Genomic DNA, 25,300 nt, shown 5'->3' with positions numbered 1-25,300 from the left:
TATATTGAATATTATATTTTTACATCATGTAAATTATTAAAATAAATAGGTATTTTATTTTCTTGGAATATTAAAAAGATTAAAAATCCGCAGCGTAAAATCAACCTTCAATCAGACGAGGCGCACTACACTACACAGACTAACCCGTGGTTGTTTGTATTGTATTGCACATGATTGAAAAGAACAACAAGCAAAACCAATAGGTATACCAGAGAAAGGAAATACTCTGGCATGGTAGCCAGGTACTTTGGTAGTTGGTGTAGCTGTAGATTCTCATCCTGAAGGTAGGGGGCAGAATAGTACAACCAGTATTTTCTAACCACGATATGCTGGTGCAGGGTAATTAGTAGATAATCATACTGAAAGAAGAACTTCTATGCCTCTGATTAAACGATTTGAACATATGTACGGTGGAAACCATAGCACAAGGTTACAAGATACACTGATGGAAAACAAGAGATTCTTTTAAGAATTATACCTAGAACAATTAAAGTAATTACACGATAAGTACATTTTTTCTAGACAATGCATACCACTAAGAAATTACAGTCATGTGTTTTACTATGTATAACTACACACCTTTGACACAAATTAACAATATGTACGGTGGAAACCATAGCACAAGGTTACAAGATACACTGATGGAAAACAAGAGATTCTTTTAACAATTATACCTAGAACAATTAAAGTAATTACACGATAAGTGCATTTTTTCTAGACAATGCATACCACTAAGAAATTACAGTCATGTGTTTTACTATGTATAACTACACACCTTTGACACAAATTAACAATACTAGAATGCGATATTTCTATTGTTAATTGGGAATGAAGACCAAGGACAATAAGGACTAAAAAATTGAAGATAAATCAGACTTTGTTAGACACCAAGGAAAATTGGTTCTCTTCCTCCGATGTACCATCATGGGCATGGGGTTCAGACATGTTAAGATTTGACAGAATGTTGGACTTTGCGGCGCGGCGTCAACTTCATTCATTGAAATGGAGAGTTGTGAAATTTCTAGTAAATAAATACCAACTAGAGAAAGAAATAATTGAATTAATAATGTAATTAAATAACCATTCAAGCAAACAAAATAATTACAGCAATACGGTAGACATAGACATTAGTGTTATCTCATCAATCGTAAATAGACACGAGATCAATAGTGATTTATTTCAGGAATAAATCATAATGGCGCCAGTGTTTACATTTTGAAAATAACATTATTTGGTTGATTAATTCAACACACATGTAAACAGCTGCTAACTCGTGTGTGGAATATAAATGAAGAACGTTAAAGAAATAAATGGCAAGAAGATTGCAAAAAGCTTCAGGTCAAGTCACCAACACATTCTTCCATCAGAGTAAAGAATGTGTAAAAATTAAATCACATATTGATGCAATACGCAATAAAGATTGATTAGGAATTGCAAGATATCAAAAATCAATGAAGCCATCTTACGACCACTATTCATGACAAGAGCATGCAATCTATTGTACATAGCTGCATACAGATGGTGATATCTCGAGAACCTATTAATAGACATTCACAACAAGAATAGTAAATGTTTTGAAAAGGAATTGCAAGATATCAAAAATCAATGAAGCCATCTTACGACCACTATTCATGACAAGAGCATCCAATCTATTGTACATAGCTGCATACAGATGGTGATATCTCGAGAACCTATTAATAGACATTCACAACAAGAATAGTAAATGTTTTGAAGTGAATGCTCGTAAATATACGTTCAATAAACACTTGAGGGATGTATCACCTCGTGCAAATACCTAATTGTGTCACATCAAAGGACATTGTTCTGACAACATCTGGGAAACCAATTTACGTCAATTCGCAAATCGTGATAGTGCTGCAAATGTTGAAAGTGTTGGATTCTATCGATATTGAACCGTTAAGAAGAACTGTGACCAAGGTTATTTGTTTCACAAGGTTGAATGCTGAAGGCATTTTTTACTCCGTGAATGACGAAGACTTTTAGTTTAGCATAATCTTTCTTTTTATTAATATTTATTAGAGTGTGCCAAGATCCATGAATAGTTCAGTTCTGACTTTTTTTAAAGCTCATTCACTATTTAAGGATTCGATTCTTTGACAAGAGCTAGAAAAGATGCAAAGTATTTTACGGACACAAATCGTGAAATACTTAATGTAAATTATATTCAAAATGTAAATTATGACAATGCACACACAGAAATATTCACTTGTACATTCTATTAAAAACTAATAATTACATAATTATGTACATCTATGAAAACGAAATAGTGTATTTTCAAGTATCATCTAATAAAGTGTGGTGATTACATCACAAACACAAGCTCGTTTCCTGGTGGCTTCCTAGCCATGTTTACTTCGAAAACAATCAACCCGATTGTTGTGTAGCATTTCATAATGAATTAGATCTGATAAGATCATGATAGCTAACAGATACCTACAGGGAGGAGTGCGTTAATAGCTTCTAATGTTTTTCTCTGTTCATGTCTGAATTCATCAAAGCCTTGATCTTGCGTCCACATCTCAGTGAACTTCAATTCTCCTGTATTCAACATGGGTAGATCCATAGATATTTATTAGAACCATTTTATATTATAGGCATGTGATTACAAAACGAGTATTGCCTGCATTGCCTGGTTCGAATAGGAGAATTCTTTGGTATTACGTAAATGAAGACACTAATTTAATATACCTATTATTACATAGTAACATATCTGTGGCATAGACCGTTTTCAAAAAAATATTGGAAATAGGCATTGACGAGTTTGATTTTATTTTCTCACGAACCGACTTGTAATAGGTTCAACGTATAAGGTTTACAGCTAATGTTCTTCGAGGTTTTGAACGAATAAGGAATGCAACCAGTATGCACCAAATTTTTAGATAATGAGCATTATTTTTCGACCGCATAATAGCATCACTTACTTCAATTGATGAAGCTTGAATCATACGAGGATGAAGGCATTAAAGTCATTTACGGGTATCAAAGGAGGTGCAGGACAGTCAAGTTAAAGTCCTAATTTGCCTATTTTGTAATGAAAATTGATACCTCTGAGGAGTCTGAGGAAAGATTAATTACAATACTAATCCAATTGACACCTGACACTCATCAGCTTAAAATTTATTCAACACCTCAATAAACCAAGCTGTCGGAGAAACTTTAATTGGATCAATAACAAATCTAATGCCTACCGATCTAATACATGCTAACGGTCTCAGGAATAAAGTCATTTGCGGGTATCAAAGGTGGTGCAGGACAGTCAAGTTAAAGTCCTAATTTGCCTATTTTATAATGAAAATTGATATCTCTGAGGAAAGATTAATCACAATACTAATCCAATTGACACCTGACACTCATGAGCTTAAAATTTATTCAACACCTAAATAAACCAAGCTGTCGGAGAAACTTTAATTGGATCAATAACAAATCTAATGCCTACCGATCTAATACATGCTAACGGTCTCAGGAATTCACTCTCATTAAGGAATAAAAATGTGTAAAGCCATAATAGTTAATTTAATTACACATAGGATTAAGAACCTACTCTGAGAACAATAGAGGTACCGAGCATTCACTCTGGTGACGTCACTCTTATTGACATACCCTTCTATTCAATTTAAACCAAGTTTTAGACTTCTTATAAGAAGAATAATGATAATATTATACATATATTATAATGTACCTACTGAGAAGAAAACTCTGTTAGTGGAGACGCCAATATTCCAATTCCATTAGTACAGACGCCAGAACTCCAATTCTGTTAGTGGAGATGCCAGAACTCTAGTTCCATTAGTGGAGATGACAGAACTCTAAATTTGTTAGTGGGGATGCCAGAACTTCAATTCTGTTAGTGGAGATGCCAGAACTCCAATTCTTTTAGTGGAGATACCAGTGCTCCAATTCTGTTAGTGAAGATACCAGTGCTCCAATTCTGTTAGTGGAGACGCCAGAACTCCAATTTTGTTAATAAAAAATTTAATACTGATTGAATTTATTTCAAGAACTTGGAATTCATAAAATTTGAGAGGTTTGGTTAATCCCGGTGAGCTTGTAGACCAATTTACAATGCAGGTAGACTGGAAGCAGACTAAATTGATAAACGACAAGACATATTTGGTTGGCATGTTTTGGCCACATGCCAAATATTTTATAATTCAGAGGACTTTCTTAGTAGATTGTAGGTACCGTAAGATGTGCAAGTTTATGACTCCCCTGTGTCTGCGAGTGCGTCAATGTAAGCAAAATAAATTCCTCCCAGTGAATCACCTTAGAACCCAAGTACATAAAGAAGTCACACGCTGAGTTCCACATATCTTGTCAGGTCTTATACACATTTCACAACCTGTAACAGATCCAACTGCCAAGTAATATTGGTAAATCGGCAGGGAATGACAGACTAGTCTAAAGATTATGAAAATAAAATACCTAGGCATGATCATCGTTTCTTCGAATTGGCCAAGGGATGACCAGTACAGTCCTTAACCAACTTCATGTTGTTCAACATACTCATCCTAAATCATTTGATCAATAGAGGTGTAACCTATTGATTCTGATTCACATTCAAAATACTTGATTCTAATATAAAAATACCTTGTTAGAAGCATTCTGCCAGGACCATTTTCTGAACAATGTACGATATAGGCCAGAGGCACAACAGAGCACACTCAAAAATGTTGCATTTGGAAGATTATCTCAAGAATACAAGAATAAAACAGAAGGAATTTCTTTCCAAAGACGTTCATATTAAGGTTCATCATAAAGCACATGCACGACTACAATATAGACCACGCACTGGATAGAGTACCCATCTTTTTGTATAGGCTTTATTAATGGTACTTATTTCAACTTTTCAATATGAAAAAGTAATTATACACCTCAAGGACAGACGCGTTTCAGTTGATCATAACAATACGGGTGAGGTCTGGGTTGCCTCAACTGGTAATGGACCAAAAGTTAAATATGACATAGCATGACTACATGAGTTCCCAGTAAATACTGAAAGCCTACTGGTGAAGCATGAGTGTCATTAGCTATTGTGCTTTTCTGATGATGAACCCCAGAGAAATGACTGATACTAAAATTACCTACTCTTCTCCGTAAATCCTTCAGGGAGGTACGAGTACGAGTATATCTATTACATACCTACTTTCTAAATACAGTCTATAATATGTATGTCGTACATAGTACAAATTTTTATTAAACAAAAAAATAAACCTCTTTTTAGCCCGTCCTTCCTTTATTATTACGATAGTAATAAAAAAAGGTATAAGTATAAGGGACGGGCTATTGTATTTCCAATGCAATCGTTGCACGTTGGAGCTTCTAAGCTCAGAAACCCTGAATATGTTTCGAAGATGATGCAATTTGGCTTAGGGGTCTTTCAAAGTTTTCATGGTTTATTATTTTTCATTTTATATGCCGATGATTTGTATGTACCTAAACAGTTCAGAAGTACAGATGCTGAGATTCTAGACTGTGATAGTAAGATCTTCTGTTTTTTCTTCTTTCTTTCTCTTTCATCTTAAATATCGATGATCCGCATATTGGACACCCTTACAAACGCTACTACTCCTGTAAGTACAAAAGAAATAGGTATAGATATTAGGTACTTTACAATAAGTACTTAAGTTGTTGAGAGTAAGTTTACCTCTCTCTACAAAAGATAACGAAATAGAAGCTAGACAAGTCCCAACAAAGTATTTAAGCTTTTGCTATTCAATGCTATTTATTTAACAAAATTGTATTTGAAAGAGCTTTGAAGTTTTAGAACTTTTTAAGCTTTTAATACGAGATGAAAACTTACAGTTTTGTTGAATACTGGAAAAGAATACTGCCAAACGAATGCAAATTTTTGAATTCTATGGATTTAAGTAAAAGTATCTCATGAACGTCATCACGAGGGTTAGTGAAAGCAATGTGACGAATTGTACAGAGGAGTGATTTCGTCTATGCAAAAATTTAAAGTTTTGCATGCTAGAAACAAAAAGTTGAAAGATGCAATGAAATTGATTTATGGGTTAGAAAACACAATCATCAACCATCTTATATTGGTAAGAGCAGGTCTCGGTGAATGAAATGTAGGACTTTCTGAAGACAAGCGTGCTTGAGAATAAAAATGTCAAGGCACAAGATCATACACCATACACGCACCATTCTTGTGAAGGAGAACAAAAACAAAACACAGGATATAATCTGGACATGGGCACTTTCGTGCTTTCATTGAAAGAAGAGAAAGTTTTGTCCAGCTCCAGACATTCATCCCGAACTTCCTCACCGTATATTAAGTCTAATGTAAGGCAGTAGGGCGACAATTTTGAACAAAGGACTTTGAATGTTTCGTTTAAAGCTCTCTCCCAAAACAGAAATCATTGATTTTTTCGGATCTTCCATCTAGTGCTTACCATAACAGAACCAATATGTACCCAAGACGAATCGAAAACACTGGCACCTTTCAAAACATCAATATCATTAGACAACCAAAACTACAGAGGCTTAAGCTTAGCATTCAACAAGAATAATGATTCAAAAGGATGTTTGAATTCGACGAATCTATAAGTCCATTAATCTGTCAGAAGCTGAGAAGAGATAAAGTCGTCAGAAGCTTCCAATTCCCGAGTCGTAGGTTACTGATCATTGCTTGGACATTATTAAAGATATCTCTCTAGCCCAGAGACGTTATCTGTCAAAAGCATATCAACAAATTCATAATAAGGGATACAAACTGAATGTCCGAGATTAAGGAAAGAAATGGACGTCAAAACACAGGTGAGTCATACTCTCAGAAATGACCATGTGGATCGTGTCAAGATGTCAGTGTTATTGAGAGGGGTAATTAATTAGTAACAATATAACGGATAAATCATTGGAATGTAGAGTACCTCTAACCAGCAGATGAGTTTATTGTCATAGATTTACCTCTTGACGTGTTGATCGCTGTAAATGGCCAGAAAACTATTCCCCTGTATGCTGCCTGGAAAGGGGTGTCTTTTCTGATGTACAGGTTACTGATCTCGTACATATCCCTCTTCAGAAGGTCTCCAAGTTGTTTTCTCGCTAAAATGACTACGCCTTTTGGTTGCTTTCACTTCTATCCTTTCTGAACTTCATGTGAGCTATGCTATCAGCATCTGGACCACTAGCTGCTAAATATACCCCGCCAGGTCATAACGTGTTTTCTTTCAAAATCTGAAGGAGTCAATCTATTATGTGGCAACAACTATGTAAATAGGTATACACAATACACAGGTACGTGTGGCCAATAGTATAGATAATAGAAATCATAAAGCACCAACATCATCATCTTCGTCATTCAATAAACCTCTCAAAATCAACAGTGCGAGTACATTAACTTCATACTGAAAATAATTACCTACACCAATGTGAAACAAGAGGATGGAAAATTCAACACAAGTAGGCTCTCGGGTATACCAACAATTGGAAAAATCAACAAAGGATACTCTATTCGTGAACAATGTTTATTGAGTCATCCAATCGGATTACAAATACTAATGATAAAATTTTGTTGAAAAAAAGTTGCAGAACAATAGGGAAAGAGGAGGATACAAGTACAATGGATTACCAATGTGAAACACGAGGATGGAAAATTCAACACAAGTAGGCTCTCAGGTATACCAACAATTGGAAAAATCAACAAAGGATACTCTATTCGTGAACAATGTTTATTGAGTCATCCAATTGGATTACAAATACTAATGATTAAATTTTGTTGAAAAAAAGTTGCAGAACAATAGGGAAAGAGGAGGATACAAGTACAATGGATTTTAAATTAGGTGTTTTTTGAAGCGAAATTTGCATTGTTTTTTGTAAATTCGTAATTAGCTACATGAAAGACAATATGGCTCTAGGTACTACAGGAATTTAAAATATTTTTGGATTAATGAAAATGCGCCACTCACAATGCATTTATTAGAGTAAATATTTACATGGTGAAAAATCTGGTGTGAACATCACACGACTTTCTATTACATTAAACTTCTGAACTGTAAGTCGGACAGTTCTAAAAGTTTCACCATTCGATTTGGCGTGAAAACTTTGACTCCTTCACTGTCTCCAGCTCATATTCCTAGAAGAAAAATACTAATAATCTATCAAAGCCCAAAGATTACAAACACTTATTCTATCCAAAATCCTATGCTACATACTTCCATCCATGCTACACACAACCATGCTACATGCTTCCTTCTAACACAGTAAGCAGGTACGAGTATTTTGAACTTTTTTTCGAGAGGACCATTAAAATTTGAGTATCTTGAAAGTTACTGCCTACTTACTTCTAATTTAAATTTTAATGTTTTCTACTGATGTGTTGTATAATCATAATATGCACACATGCTTCCTTCTAACACAGTAAGCAGGTACGAGTATTTTGAACTTTTTTTCGAGAGGACCATTAACATTTGAGTATCTTGAAAGTTACTGCCTACTTACTTCTAATTTAAATTTTAATGTTTTCTACTGATGTGTTGTATAATCATAATATGCACTGCATTGTAAAGTGTTATCTGCCATTGTGGGATGTTTATTATTGTAGATTTTGTTTGTCAAAAATGATATTCTCTATGGTGTAACAGTGTTGCTGTGTAAAAACACATTCATTTTGAATGTTTGATTCTTAACCTGTTTGTGCGGACTGGTTCCTCCATTGTTGAACTGATGGTAGCTACTCCAAACTACGATTAGATTGGAGATTATAAGCTTTCCAACAGAACTCGTTGGGAACTTGGGACAGCATCGGGCTAAGATATAATGAGATGCATGCCTTTATCTAAGCTTTTTACCATTCTAGAATAACCTGATGAAACATCGTTATGGAATTTTAAAAGCAATTTAACTGCAAATGATGTCGCCTGCATGGCTGCACATATTGTTTAGGTGTTTGGCTGCCGTTCCTCCTCGAGACATTTTTTAATTTATGTGCAGTTTCCATTTACATATTCATCATCTGTTTCGTTCTGTTTTGTTGTAATAGATTTTCGTTTGAACATCTCCAGTAACATTTCAGTTCAAGGATCTTTTATCAGTTTGTGCTTAACGATCCTGTGTAGAGGCACTAATACTGGGGTTCCTTAGGTAATAAAAAGAGTGGATCAATTCATTGTCATCTGGTCGAATTTATAAAAGTCTTTACATTCAACATGTATTATTGTTAGGTAAGAACAAAGAGTGCTTTTTAGTCCGTCCTTCCTTTATTATTACAATAGTAATAAAAAGGTATAAGGGACGGACTATTGTATTCGCCTCGGTGTCTGTCACTCGGTCGGTCGGTCTGTCGGTCGGTCGGTCTGTCTGTCTGTCTGTCTGTCCCCATAGAAGGACTTATCCAAACCTGGTCGACCTATATATCAAATTAAAGGTCTTTTTACCAGGAACACGAAAATGGTGGTGCAAATTTTGTCCAGAAAACCATAAAGCCAAAAAACAAAAAAAAAAAAACTGTTTTTTGGGGGATTTTTTTTTCTCACACAAATGAGCCCTGATCTCGAAATTTGTCGCGACGACCTATGAACTCAAAGCGAGAAAGTTTTAGATAACACTTCAGCCGATCATTTAAGACCGGTTTTAGCGTTACCTATGTTAAGCTACGCCGAGCAAGGCCAATAAATGAATGGGTGACTTAAACCTTATATTGGGAATAAAGGAAGAACGGGCTCTAGTCTTGATTTTAAATCATAACATAAAAGTAAAATCAAAAAATCAAATCAAGAATAATAATAAACTGAAAATTAAACAAATTATGTAGGTACATAGATAGGTACTGATTTTCTCTAATCACTACAGGCTAAAAAATTCCCGGAGGGACGGACCCTGCTTGTTAGTTCTATCCTATTCTCTGCTGGGGATGGGACGGAAGTATAATTTCCTTGTGTAGTGGTACTGAACAGGACTAGGTGATGTTTTGGTAAACCTGGTTTTTGGGGGATTTTTTTCACATTTTCTTACACAAATGAGCTCTGATCTTGAAATTTGTCGCGATGACCTATGAACTCAAAGCGAGAAAGTTTTAGATAACACTTCAGTCGTTATTTTAAGACCGGACGTGTGTTAAGCTACGCCGAGCAAGGCCAATAAATGGATGGGTGACTTGAACCTTATATTTGTAATAAAGGGAGAACGGGCTCTAGTCTTGATTTTAAATCATTACATGAAAGTAAAATCGAAAAATCAAATCAAGAATAATAATAAACTGAATATTAAACAAATTAGGTAGGTACATAGGTACTGATCGAATAAACTACGGGCTAAATAATTCCCGGAGGGACGGGCCCAGCTTGTTAAGAAATAATTCTGAATCTACATGAATTGCAATATCAGCAATATCCGTACTACTCTGGTAACCTATACAGATCTCATAGATCATAGAAATCTAACATCTAAACAATTCAATTAAGATGACTGTAAGAGAGACCCACGACCTCATAAATCACCCCAGATTATCTCTTTTATAGAGAAATTGATGGAGCGATCACTGGAGGAACACCTCTGACGCTTTCAGAACACACGCATATTCAGCAGACCACTACTAGAAGATGCAACAGTATTTTTTTTATCAGCACAAAAGATGGAACATATTTTTTCAATAATACATTCAATAACCTGAACTTCCAGGATATTTATGGCCTTCTTTATTATACTCTGGACAGGTGCCATTATAATTTTGATGCCTACAAATATTCTTCCGGCCAATGCATCACCTAGATCACTTGATGGCTATTAACATGGACGCGTGGCGAACCTACACACCCAAGGTTCAAACCTAACAGTAAACTCGACATTCTAGGAGGGCAGAACTGATGCAACAGATTGGTTTTATGTGATGCTAAACATATTTCTAGTGATTTACGGCGCAAAATGCTCGGATGTGAAGGTAAACGATTGATATGACAAAGAAGATTTACGGTAATGGAAAATGCATCTATGCGTCGGCGTCGCGTCAATTCTACACCATCGATAAAACCTGTGAATTTTTAGCTTTCAGAGGGTTTTTTTCCAATATTTATAGAGAATCTTTTGCAGGACTAAACACCAACATATGGCAAACTGGATACAGCGCACCCGTACATAAGCATACATTAGTCATATTCTAACGGGTTATTAAGTCTTTTTTTCTATCATGTAAATTAACCGATCCACCCTCTTACTTCTGGCGATATCTAGTTTATCAACAGAGTGGTCTGGTCCCAAAGTGTCGGCTCCTAATTGAGAGCCGCGGTAAGAACAAGTTCGGCGCGAGACAAATAGGATAATTATGTTGTTAAAAAGTTCTTTCTAATTTCTAATAACATAGCGCCTTGCCCCTTGCCTGTATTTAGAAACTCTATCAGGTTATCAATAAACCGGAGCGTACAGGGTGTCAAAAAAGCTATGGATCCTAGGAATTCACCTGTATTTAGAAACTCTATCAGGTTATCAATAAACCGGAGCGTACAGGGTGTCAAAAAAGCTATGGATCCTAGGAATTCACCATGATGCATCAAAGAACACATGATGCATGCAGCATGAATGCTTGTCACTGTCATTAAGCTCATGACTTAACTTGGAATCGAACCATCAACTTCCAGATTCCAAGTCCGCCTAAATACTATGCTACTGATGGGGTTTGGTTCTCATTACCCAACTTTATCCACTAATGAGCCTGCCTCCAAACCTTATTGATCTATTTACCTCTTGACGTGTTGATCGCTGTAAATAGCCAGAAAACCATTCCCCTGTATGCTGCCTGGAAAGGGTGTCTTTTCTGATGTACAGGTTACTGATCTCGTATATATCCCTCTTCAGAAGGTCTCCAAGTTGTTTTCTCGCTAAAATGACTACGCCTTTTGGTTGCTTTCACTTCTATCCTTTCTGAACTTGGAACTGAGCTCTGAATCTAGCATTGAGTAGCTCTCCTTGCTAATCTACTTCGCATTAGTATAACGTTTCCAATATGTACTGAAATACCAAGCAGAAATCATTTATATTGTCATCTTACTGTTATAACTTTACTGCGAGCACAAAGCCTTCGCTGCCCTACCTAGGTAGGATTAGAAAACGAACTCGCAACCCAGCGAGATGTGGAGCTTAGACGGTAAGCCATTAATAAAATTCATATTAATATCTCAGTAATCAATTAAAGAAAATGAATTCCAAAGAGGAGTTCAAACCTTCTGAAATATTATAGAAGACATGTGTGAGGAGTTGTGTCTTCTGCAATCATTAATCCTGGGTCTCGGAGAAAAAATGATGACATTGATTATCAGATCCACAAAACACGTTTACTCCCCCCTTGGAAAGTATTCTATTATTGAATTTTCGAATATTTTTGAAAATTGGGGAGAAACCCCCTATTATCACTAGTGGTGAGTCAATATGTACATGACTCAAGGAACTTGGAAGTTACCAAAATTTGCAATATTTTAAATAAGCAAATTGAAAATTACACATGCAAATTTTAGAAGTAACACTTATGTGAGCTATGCTATCAGCATCTGGACCACTAGGTGCTAAATATACCCCGCCAGGTCACAATGTGTTTTCTTTCAAAATCTGAAGGAGTCAATCTATTATGTGGCAACAACTATGTAAATAGATATACACAGGTACGTGTGGCCAATAGTATAGATAATAGAAATCATAAAGCACCAACATCATCATCTTCGTCATTCAATAAACCTCTCAATTGTAACAATTAATAAAAATAAAAAACACATGGACATTGAAATAGGAAGGAATGAAGATGATGTTCTTTAGTTTTAAATGAAAATGTAATGTAATATCTGAAAAATGTGTTAAGTAGAAATGTAATAAGTATAACGGTACTCCCCGAATTCTTATAATTCTTGAACATGTAAATTGTTATTGAAATTTCTCTTCACATATTCGGTGTTGGAAATGATCGCTGTAGAATGACTCTAATCTTTTCAACATGTTGATTGTGAATGGATTTAAAGTGCCCACATACTCAGAGAGGTTTTTAAATATCTTAATTAACTATTAAAGAATATCAATCGGTTTTAAAAGAAAGGGAAAATCCAATTTAAATATCGATGCTCAATAGGAACGAGATGATAAAGTAATCAAAACACCTATAAAACTAATTGAGTTTTAAATGGAATAAAAGTGAAATTTTTGGAAATATTCAAGTATCATTCAGTACTTAAATGGATACATACCTTTTCCAAACAAGATATTGGACATAAGTAGGCGTAGAAGTGGACAAGAATTTTTTCAACCACAGAACATTTTCATGAAAGCTAGTAGATGTAGCACACTTTTCAAAGCACTCAGTATTGAGCTGATATTGCAGATATCCACCTACGAGTATAACACATATGTTAGAGTAGTGTTAGAGATGAAGCAATAATTGAAATACTGCTGAAGATGATTTATTCAAGTGGGTCAATAAACATAGTATGAGGCAATCTTGCAATCAGGCCTAAATAGCCTAATGAATACGCAGATACTCAACACATCTTCAATTTTGTCACAGCCAAAGCGAATGGTCAAATAAAACTTATTGAGCCAATGAATCAACTCCCATTTGTTATTTATGTATAATGAACTTTAAGTACTTTGTCCTCATTTCGGTTAATATTAGCGGCATTTCATTAAAATGTGTCCTCAATTGTGAATTCCTGTAATTAAAACACGATGCTTTGATTAACATCTTATCACAAATAAATGGTGATGCTTTGATTGACATCCCATCACAAATAAATTACTCACCTTGACATTCTTGAAAATCTAGGCAACAGCACAACACTGAGAAAATACGAGTAAATAGTTCAGGAATTCAGGATTTAAATATTTTGAGACTCGGTCAATATTCACATTATCCACAGAAACTCTGCTCAATACCACCTCAAAGAAAAACACTTGGAAAAGGATCTAATGAAAAGTGAGAGCACATATCCACATAATATGAAAGCACATATGTTTACATACGTAGACAATCTAGAACTCCATTTCACTAATACGAATACATTAAAATTAGAGAGTAACCAGAACTTTGTCATTGTGGACTCGTGCAGCCCGCAATCATAATTCAAATTGTGTGACAATAACAGCATCTCGACATTTTTGTGTTGGTGGTTAGGAAAGTTCTGATGGCATGCAGAGTAACAAAGTGATTTGGACTTCTCTTCACTGCTACAGGATTCAGAATGAGAAAACTCTCGAGAGAATAAACAAAGAACATAATACGAACTGACTAAATTTTAAACAATCATATAAAAAAAATAATTGTCAAGGCGCCAAGGAAAATTTCTTAGCACTTTCTCGAGTACCTTTACAGATTCTTAAGTCTCCTCCAAGATCAATTCCTTTGATGGCTTTCTTCTCAGCTCAGATATTGTATTATACACCTAAGTATGTACCTAACTAAGTAATTATATTAGAATTTCACTGTGAGGCATTATCCTTCAAATCAATTATCTAGACATGGTTGTACTAATGGACTTTGATGCTATTCCTATTCCTACATATTGCTTATATCCGGTACTATTTACAAATTGCAAAGTCACATTGTCACATACGAGTACAAATACACTGAAGAGGTGAACTTTAACAACTTGCGTCTCATGGTTATTGGTTATTAACGAAATCTATTGCCTATTGCTTTTCTACATAGTTATGTCGAACGCATGCCACAATCCCATACAACTTCGTCTGGCGCAGCGATGGGTCTCGGTGTGACCTAAAGAACATTTTATACACCAGGAGAATCGTATAAAACGAAGATAATATTGGGATTTTATGCCCGAGTCATAAAGTTGAAACAACAAAACCCTCGTGTACCAATGAGCACCTAGCATGCTGCTCGGTCGTAATTTGTGACTATCCGCGATATTACATGTTTGTCAGGAGAATCGTATAAAACGAAGATAATATTGGGATTTTATGCCCGAGTCATAAAATTGAAACAACAAAACCCTCGTGTACCAATGAGCACCTAGCATGCTGCTCGGTCGTAATTTGTGACTATCCGCGATATTACATGTTTGTGCATTGTGCAATGAGTATGCTGAGTATATTGGTAATACATTATGTAGAATCCTTATTACAATGAATTTTATTCAATAAGTTCTTTTTGCTTTCGTTCTATTATTTAATCAATAATGGTAATACATTATGTAGAATCCTTATTACAATGAATTTTATTCAATAAGTTCTTTTTGCTTTCGTTCTATTATTTAATCAATAAAATTCTAAATTCCAAGCTTATACTTTGACACGAAAGTGTCTCAGTTAACTCTAGAACTGCACAACTCAGGTTGCACCAATTACCACCGTCTGATATTAATCGTACACCATCAGAAGTAGACGATTGGTATGAATCGAATGTATTTTCTAAATTTTTGACATCTGATCTGAGCCTTTTTTGCAACGATTCCACGTCCGGCGTCCACACATTGATGACGTAAAAAAAGATGAAAAATTCGCGTTGAACTTTGACTGATTCGTAATTCACTGCATAAGTGCATACAGCATACACATTACACAGTTGCACTTTTAGACCGTCTCGCTGGAGAACGTAAAGCTGAAACAAAACCAGCCCTGTCAAGACACAGGCAATAACACTGGCTCTTTTGAGGGTACCTGAATGGGACTACGGTCAAGTCTGTCTCAGGAAGTAGGGTACAACGACATAATTATGTACCTGAATATCCCTCATTAGGCCCCTGAGCGAGCAAAAACGGCTGGACCGATTTTGATGAAATTTTTTGTAGTCGTTAAGAAAAGTACTCCGGGTGACATAGGCTACTTAAAATCGTCACATTCCATCCTGATTCATAATGGCGGTGGTTCAAAGTTATGCCTATTATGCTGCACTGTGGGACGTGTCAGGGAGCGCGTGGCGCGACCGTGTGTGTGGTGGGTGTGGGTGTATGTGATGGGTGTGTGGTGGGTATGTGTGTGGTGCGTGTGGGTGTATGTGATGGGTGTTATGATTGTGTGTGTGGTGGGTGTGTGTGTGATAGCAGTGTGATGGTTAGCACCTCCACCATTGATGACCGTGGCGTGACAGCAGTTAAACTCCAAACACAAAAAGCCCACTCCGAGGCTTAGGTGTAGGGGCGAACAGCCCTAAAGGATGGGTTAAGCTACTACGAATCTGCACTAATGTGCTTTGTAAAGCTAAAAGGTCTTTTAGTATCTACCCCCTTCTGCCAACAATATTGAAGGTGACAAACTTCTTAGGGATGATAATCACAAGTTAGTTGAAATCACTGTCTTGCAATTGGCAAATTTGTCAGCATTAGGGCTTTTGTTAATTGTTACTAACTTTGCAATTAATTCTTGAAACCTTTTACGTCCATTGGAATGATAGGTACAAGATGCACTTATCATGCAGTTATGATGAGTTGTTGATCCTAGACACAGGCCTGATTCACCGGCCATGAATTATAATTTAATAACGCACTGTCATCTCTGTCATCTTTGTAAAATTTTATATCTGTCTTGGAAATCTTTTTAGTAGAAGAGCATTAGCTGGGCACATTTTTTGAGTCCTGTAGACGAAAATTTATTTATTTATTTACATTGTATTGTTCGGTACATAGCTCCTGTGCAAATTCTCAGACAAAAGGTTGGTCTATAACCCTGTACTTTGCTCAGGAGCACGAGAGCACCAAGAACTCAAGACATTACAACATAATTGAACAACAACTGAAGAAGAGCTTGTGTGAGTTTTGCAAGTCCATGTAGGTACATATTTACAAATACAAATTATATACAAGTATGTACATTGTATTGTTCGGTACATAGCTCCTGTGCAAATTCTCAGACAAAAGGTTGGTCTATAACCCTGTACTTTGCTTAGGAGCACGAGAGCACCAAGAACTCAAGACATTACAACATAATTGAACAACAACTGAAGAAGAGCTTGTGTGAGTTTTGCAAGTCCATGGCGCCTCTCAACACAGACACAAACTCTGTTAACCAGTATCACCAGTTTCTAGCTGAAAAGAACAAGGAGGTACATGCAACCGGGCCGCCAGATACTGATCCACTTGACACTGGTAACATTGCTGATGCTTCACAGGCGAGTTTTATATCCAGCTATTTACGACGCATTGTTAAATGAACACAACAGAAAAAGAGTCTCCATGCACGTACTGTTTTTCTTCGTAAAGGAAGATGTATTTAGACTAAGTACATGAAATATGAACCCAGTTCTTTCGCGCTAATCCGCGCAATGCAAGAGACGTTAAGTCTGTTTGTACAGGGCTCTACGATTCTTGATGACAGAAACAGAACATACGGTAGACGTACATATTTTAAAAGAAAGTTTTAAATCCCAAGAGGCATTCGTCCCATTTGACGTCATAACGGGAGATATATTCGTAAATCCAAAGATATAAGTTTAAAGCTAGAAAGCCGAGAAGCAACCCCGACAGTTAAGTCTATGTACCAAGCAACACAATCCGAGCACCCTGTCCTTACAACACATGGCAACATGGAATAGTAGTAAATAACGTTCCGAACACATGTGTTTCTTTTACACAACCCACCTGTACCCAGCTAGTTGCCAAGTTCAGTCTAAAATTCTTTTGTTATGCAATTTTTTATTGTATCACACAAATAAGCCATACAAAATGTTATTTTATAACTGCCAAACAAGGAAAGATCAACATTCAAGTCTTGAGAAACTACCTCATCACATATGGCAACGAAGGTACTTTGATTGAAAAATCTGGTCTCGCGAAACATTAACACAGCATAGGACATGGTTGTGAGACCGTTACTTTGTGTTTCGTGTTTTGTTGTACACAGAAAAGTGATTAGTTCACATAAAAGCGAACGATGCAATGTGAAGGAAAATAATGACCACTGAATGCCAATTGATATGTTATTGGCAATCAACACTGACGAGGAACTAACTAGCAAAATAGGCATAGAAGTATTTAACAAGAGACTCTTCACGTAACTTTGAATCTATCGACTATTGATTCTTGTGTTGCTTGGACGCAAGGATACTTAGCACAGAATAAACAAAATCTACCCAAATCACTTCAAGCAGAAAGAGCCTGATGTTAACAAACCCTTCTAATAAACTCGATTTCATTACCCTCTCCACTTTACATATCTACAAGGGAAAACATATTTTGAACGCAATTTTGTAAAATTCATTTTCCAAGAAAATGTGTTTATTCTAACGAGGAGAGAATACTAAACTTCATCATTTCATAACTTACACAACTGGTTGTGGTAGCGAATAATAGTATCGTATTACGAATATTCAAAGCATCACTTGACTTCACATGAAGGATTCAGCGAAGAGTTAAGAGTTCTTCAAAATAACTTCAGCAAAACAGCCCGCTCGCCTATACTTACAACACATTAATATGACTACTGACCTTCAGAAGAACATAAAAGCAAAGTTTACACGCTTCGCGAAGCAAAACTAGAGGAGTGAAAATGTGTTTATTCTAACGAGGAGAGAATACTTCACCATTTCATAACTTACACAACTGGTTGTGGTAGCGAATAATAGTATCATATTACGAATATTCAAAGAGCATCACTTGACTTCACATGGAGGATTCAGCGAAGAGTTAAGAGTTCTTCAAAATAACTTCAGCAAAACAGCCCGCTCGCCTTTACTTACAACACATTAATATGACTACTGACCTTCAGAAGAACATAAAAGCAAAGTTTACACGCTTCGCGAAGCAAAACTAGAGGAGTGTCAACTTTAGAGATGGGATTGGAAGTTGAAAAGTCACAACTTTGACACGAAACCAAGACCAACACAAACATCAGATTTGATTAAAGGGAGTCACGTGCTATTGTGGGGGCACGTGACAGATGTGTTGAGTAAACTGAAATTTAGTAGTAATCAAGTTTCATTACAGATTTTAACGGACAAAATCACAGACCCGCAAAATGTCGAAGAAGAAACAAATTGCCTAATCAAGAGATATACGAGTACCTTTCAAAAATTCAAAAACAAAAAACAAACAAAAATTTCTTCATCATAGAAAACGGAGTAGTGTATCTTGCAGTTCGCTGTAGGTAAAGGTAACATAAATGCTACCGCAAAATGTCGAAGAAGAAACAAATTGCTTAATCAAGAGATATACGAGTACCTTTCAAAAATTTACAAACAAAAAACAAACAAAAATTTCTTCATCATAGAAAACGGAGTAGTGTATCTTGCAGTTCGCTGTAGGTAAAGGTAACATAAATGCTTTGTACTCGTGCTTTACCTACTGGCATCTGGCATGATCTTGGAGCATTGTTCTTAGGGTGCTGCTGTTGTGGACATTAATCTTCCCTGTAGGTACAATTGACTACCCACTGATTTCGTCTACATAGAGTTCCTCGGTTTGTTTACTCTCTTTCAGATTGTCTCCAATGTAAGGACTTGGGGGTCATGATGCTCTTTTGATTGTTCACAGGAAAATTTTAATATGACTCTATCCTCCCTCCGGATGTATTATTTGACTAGTTTATTATTAGGTTTTGTTAACTCCTCCGATGTTTTCGTTTTGATAAAAACTCGGAACATCTCATTTTTACAGGGAATAAAAATGTGTCACCAACTATGTTTTAGAGACAGACCATTATTAAAATCTTCATCGGCAAACATAGCGTTATCTTTATCGGTGCTGTTTGAAATTCGGCTCTCAGATGTATCCTCGAATCTCGAGCTGTTATGCAAGATACCACAAGATCAAGATCAAGATCATATCGTGAAATCTTCACTCAATTGATTCGATTATTATTGTTTCAAATCAAACAAATGGTCGAATATACACACATAGTTTTCATAGAATTATTCAATCAGATACATCTAAAAGATTCATTAATCATAGACTATGAAGACATGACAATCACTGAGTCTCATCCTGATTTGAACGAGGGGAACATCCGTCAACTATGTATATTACAATTATTACTTGAGCATGGTGAATTGGTGAACATCTTGAAGCTCAGTTTTCTATCTGGGTAAAAATTCGACAGCGTCATGCCATCTTCTTAATCTAGAAAGTTAGTCAAATTGTCCCAGCTGGCGGAAACAAAAGCTCTTGTTCAGACAAATTTGCAGAAGCGAGCAATATGCTAAACGGTTCACATTATTTTAATAGTAAAACTTGGAAATTTATATTCTTTGGAATAGTATAAAATGTAGAGAAACTAAACTGAAATTTTCATTAAAAAATGGAAATTTAAGTACCGTGGAACAAGTGTCAGCTTGGGTTTCGTTATTTACGTTTCAGCTGCCCCAATCATATTTGTCGCTTGGGACGGTGCGCGGTAATGGCATTCTGCTCATGTCAGCTCTTTTCAAAACCTCTTCCCACACCTGGGGTCTTATGTCACTTACGTGGCCAAATAATGTCCATTAGAAATCAATGTTATGCAAAACCTTGCATTCAAAACATTCATAAAACAATAACGAAGGCGGTACCAAGATCAACTCTTAGATTAGATGCTCATGATATCAGAGATAAGTTTACTTCATGGAGAAAGAGCCTCCGGAGTGTGCAAAGTGAAGGCGGGTACCTGATGGTCATGAAGAGGACATATTTACAGTGTAAACAGAGAAAGTGATTTCCTTACACTGCACTTATTTTATAATAATTGGACAAGAACACCAACAGCCACTCACCCACCCACCTTGTGGAATGGTAGGCGAGTTTTGATTTCTTATAAGTACATACATAACAATAAATTCAAATTATTACAAGTCCCGCGTGTAAACTATACGGGGTTAGACTGCGATCAATTGCAATCGTTCCAGGATCGATTTTGTCTGTTTATATTATCTCTCACTCTGAGCAGGTACTAAGTATAATAGAAGCAGATAAATATGGACATAATTCAGCTGATTCAGCCCTTTACAGATGAGCGTTTTAAAATTAATATGAATTCGAACAATGATGATTAGATTCATCATTGTTCTTTTCGATGACGATTGGTCGACCATTTTTGATCCAATTGTTGAACCCTATAGAAACAATTCCTACATATTTACTACCTCCAGTTATAAAGACCAACAAGCTATCAGCATAGTTGACAAAAAATTGGAAATCAATTATGTATTTGAATTACTGATGGAATAAATTGCTTCAAGTCAATTCATTTATTGTTTATGACTTGGTTTTTTGATGACCTTTGCTTTTATTACGAGCATTTCGTCGTAAATTATGTTTTGAATTTTATTTCTTATCAAATGGAATCAAGCAAAATGTTCTTTCCGTTGAAGAAATACCTAGAAAGAAAGGGCTACCAATAAATTATCAATCGTACACCATCAGAAGTAGACTATCGGTATGAATCGATGGATTTTCTAAATTTTTGACATCTGATCTGAGCCTTTTTTGCAACGATTCCACGTCCGGCGTCCACACATTGATAACGTAAAAAAAGATGAAAAATTTGCGTTGAACTTGGACTGATTCGTAATTCACTGCATAAGTGCATACAGCATACACATTTAGGGTTGCCAACTTTTTTTTCGGCATATACGGTACAAACTAGCATAATGGTGAAAAAATACGGATTTCCCGATTTTTACCCGGAACAAAGGCATGCATAGGCCTAGAGATCCAGATTTATGAATCATGCTGCAACTCTACTCAATTCATATCACAATCAAACCATCTGCAAAGAAGAGCACTGCTAAAGCTATCTCGACAAGGCATCGTTAGAATCCGTTGAAGGAATGTCCAACTGTTTGAAAAAAGTGTTTCCATTTCAGTCTCATACCATACGTAAATTCTATTTCAGTGTTGATATTCTCTGGTGTTTAAGCCATTTTTCTACACTTGGAAGCTGATGTGTTAAATTTGAGGGATATATATTTTGTTTCTCCAGTGTGTGGAGGGCCTTTGATAATGATGTTGGTGCGACCTGCAGTCTCTACCTCTCCATCATTATAATGGTAAGGTAAAGTAAGGTATACTCGTAGATTCAAATCTATGTTATCTGGTGTTTAAGCCATTTTTCTACACTTGGAAGCTGATGTGTTAAATTTGAGGGATATATATTTTTTGTTTCTCCAGTGTGTGGAGGGCCTTTGTTAATGATGTTGGTGCGACCTGCAGTCTCTACCTCTCCATCATTATAATGGCAAGGTATTCATTGTATTGGCCAAGGGATGACCAGTACAGTCCTTAACCAACTTCATGTTGTTCAACATACTCATCCTAAATCATTTAATCAATAGAGGTGTAACCTATTGATTCTGATTCACATTCAAAATACTTGATTCTAATATAAAAATACCTTGTTAGGAGCATTCCGCCAGGACCATTTTCTGAACAATGTACGATATAGGCCAGAGGCACAACTGAGCACACTCAAAAATGTTACATTTGGGAGATGATCTCAAGAATACAAGAAATAATAAAACAGAAGAAGGAATTTCTTTCCAAAGACGTTCATATTAAGGTTCATCATAAAGCACACGCACGACTACAATATAGACCACGCACTGGATATAGTACCCATCTTTTTGTATAGGCTTTATTAATGGTACTTATTTCAACTTTTCAATATGAAAAAGTAATTATACACCTCAAGGACAGACGCGTTTCAGTTGATCATAACAATACGGGTGAGGTCTGGGTTGCCTCAACTGGTAATGGACCAAAAGTTAAATATGACATAGCATGACTACATGAGTTCCCAGTAAATACTGAAAGCCTATTGGTGAAGCATGAGTGTCATTAGCTATTGTGCTTTTCTGATGATGAACCCCAGAGAAATGACAAATTTTTATTAAACAAAAAAATAAACCTCTTTTTAGCCCGTCCTTCCTTTATTATTACGATAGTAATAAAAAAAAAGGTATAAGTATAAGGGACGGGCTATTGTATTTCCAATGCAATCGTTGCACGTTGGAGCTTCTAAGCTCAGAAACCCTGAATATGTTTCGAAGATGATGCAATTTGGCTTAGGGGTCTTTCAAAGTTTTCATGGTTTATTATTTTTCATTTTATATGCCGATGATTTGTATGTACCTAAACAGTTCAGAAGTACAGATGCTGAGATTCTAGACTGTGATAGTAAGATCTTCTGTTTTTTCTTCTTTCTTTCTCTTTCATCTTAAATATCGATGATCCGCATATTGGACACCCTTACAAACGCTACTACTCCTGTAAGTACAAAAGAAATAGGTATAGATATTAGGTACTTTACAATAAGTACTTAAGTTGTTGAGAGTAAGTTTACCTCTCTCTACAAAAGATAACGAAATAGAAGCTAGACAAGTCCCAACAAAGTATTTAAGCTTTTGCTATTCAATGCTATTTATTTAACAAAATTGTATTTGAAAGAGCTTTGAAGTTTTAGAACTTTTTAAGCTTTTAATACGAGATGAAAACTTACAGTTTTGTTGAATACTGGAAAAGAATACTGCCAAACGAATGCAAATTTTTGAATTCTATGGATTTAAGTAAAAGTATCTCATGAACGTCATCACGAGGGTTAGTGAAAGCAATGTGACGAATTGTACAGAGGAGTGATTTCGTCTATGCAAAAATTTAAAGTTTTGCATGCTAGAAACAAAAAGTTGAAAGATGCAATGAAATTGATTTATGGGTTAGAAAACACAATCATCAACCATCTTATATTGGTAAGAGCAGGTCTCGGTGAATGAAATGTAGGACTTTCTGAAGACAAGCGTGCTTGAGAATAAAAATGTCAAGGCACAAGATCATACACCATACACGCACCATTCTTGTGAAGGAGAACAAAAACAAAACACAGGATATAATCTGGACATGGGCACTTTCGTGCTTTCATTGAAAGAAGAGAAAGTTTTGTCCAGCTCCAGACATTCATCCCGAACTTCCTCACCGTATATTAAGTCTAATGTAAGGCAGTAGGGCGACAATTTTGAACAAAGGACTTTGAATGTTTCGTTTAAAGCTCTCTCCCAAAACAGAAATCATTGATTTTTTCGGATCTTCCATCTAGTGCTTACCATAACAGAACCAATATGTACCCAAGACGAATCGAAAACACTGGCACCTTTCAAAACATCAATATCATTAGACAACCAAAACTACAGAGGCTTAAGCTTAGCATTCAACAAGAATAATGATTCAAAAGGATGTTTGAATTCGACGAATCTATAAGTCCATTAATCTGTCAGAAGCTGAGAAGAGATAAAGTCGTCAGAAGCTTCCAATTCCCGAGTCGTAGGTTACTGATCATTGCTTGGACATTATTAAAGATATCTCTCTAGCCCAGAGACGTTATCTGTCAAAAGCATATCAACAAATTCATAATAAGGGATACAAACTGAATGTCCGAGATTAAGGAAAGAAATGGACGTCAAAACACAGGTGAGTCATACTCTCAGAAATGACCATGTGGATCGTGTCAAGATGTCAGTGTTATTGAGAGGGGTAATTAATTAGTAACAATATAACGGATAAATCATTGGAATGTAGAGTACCTCTAACCAGCAGATGAGTTCATTGTGATAAGTCTACGTCAGCAAACAATATGATCCAAACTGATTAACTGATGAGTTACATAGGTATGTTTGAGAGATTGCTCAAATACTTCCTTATTGTCATAAGTCTACGTCAGCAAACAATATGATCCAAACTGATTAACTGATGAGTTACATAGGTTTGTTTGAGAGATTGCTCAAATACTTCCTGCATTTCAGCAGCAAAAAGACGATAGTATTAGTATGGGGTCCACTGGATTGAAGCCATTGCTAGTCTTCTGACTATTGCTAGTATTTCTCAGTAGACATTGTCAACTTGTTGGTAGGTGAGGAAGTAGCTATACAATCAGAGGTAGATGCCAGCCATTGCATTGATTTCCACTGGAATACTCATAGTAGAGTAAAAGATATCCATCCACGGTGTTTGCCAATATAAACCACAGCATCCCAGCACAGCGATGCGTTAATATCACATTCCGTGTGTTTTGGCCTTTAAAAGTAAATGGGTTGGCTATCAATAACAAGAAAAACACACAGATAACTCAGCTGCACTGAATGCTGGACATGTGCATAAATAAAAGTTAAGTATTATGAGGTGATAAATTAAATGCAATATTTAATGTCCATTTAGATAGAATACCCATTCAAGTATTCAGATAATAACAGTTCAGCTGTAGGTATTCTTCTCCAATAGCAGTTTTACAAGGTGTGACCAAAATCAAAGACAATTTTGGAATTTTTCAATATTTGGATCTCTTCTGATTCTAGATTCGAGAACACATTTTAATATTTTTCTTAGGTATTTTTAGCTGCACTTACTTCTCAAGTGTTCATATGGCGTATTGTTCATTTTATGCTGCGACTGTTGAA

The 25,300-nt window shown here is 35.9% G+C and overlaps 1 protein-coding gene and 1 long non-coding RNA gene across 2 annotated transcripts in view; one reads left to right on the top strand and one right to left on the bottom strand.

The window, feature by feature from the left end:
- The window catches only part of LOC103510482, a 122,572-nt gene that overhangs the window by 31,437 nt on the left and 65,835 nt on the right, over positions 1-25,300 (bottom strand). The window lies entirely within an intron of this gene.
- LOC113468024 lies at positions 7,596-14,736 on the top strand. Its single transcript, XR_003391896.1, has 2 exons — positions 7,596-7,644; positions 13,857-14,736. It is a non-coding gene; the product is annotated as an uncharacterized LOC113468024 (long non-coding RNA).

The sequence above is a fragment of the Diaphorina citri genome, unplaced genomic scaffold (assembly GCF_000475195.1).
Source record: "Diaphorina citri unplaced genomic scaffold, Diaci psyllid genome assembly version 1.1 scaffold27, whole genome shotgun sequence".
NCBI classification, from domain to species: Eukaryota; Metazoa; Arthropoda; class Insecta; order Hemiptera; family Psyllidae; genus Diaphorina; species Diaphorina citri.
The sequence above is the reverse complement of the archived record's forward strand: the minus strand, read 5'-3'. Positions and strand labels throughout refer to the sequence as shown.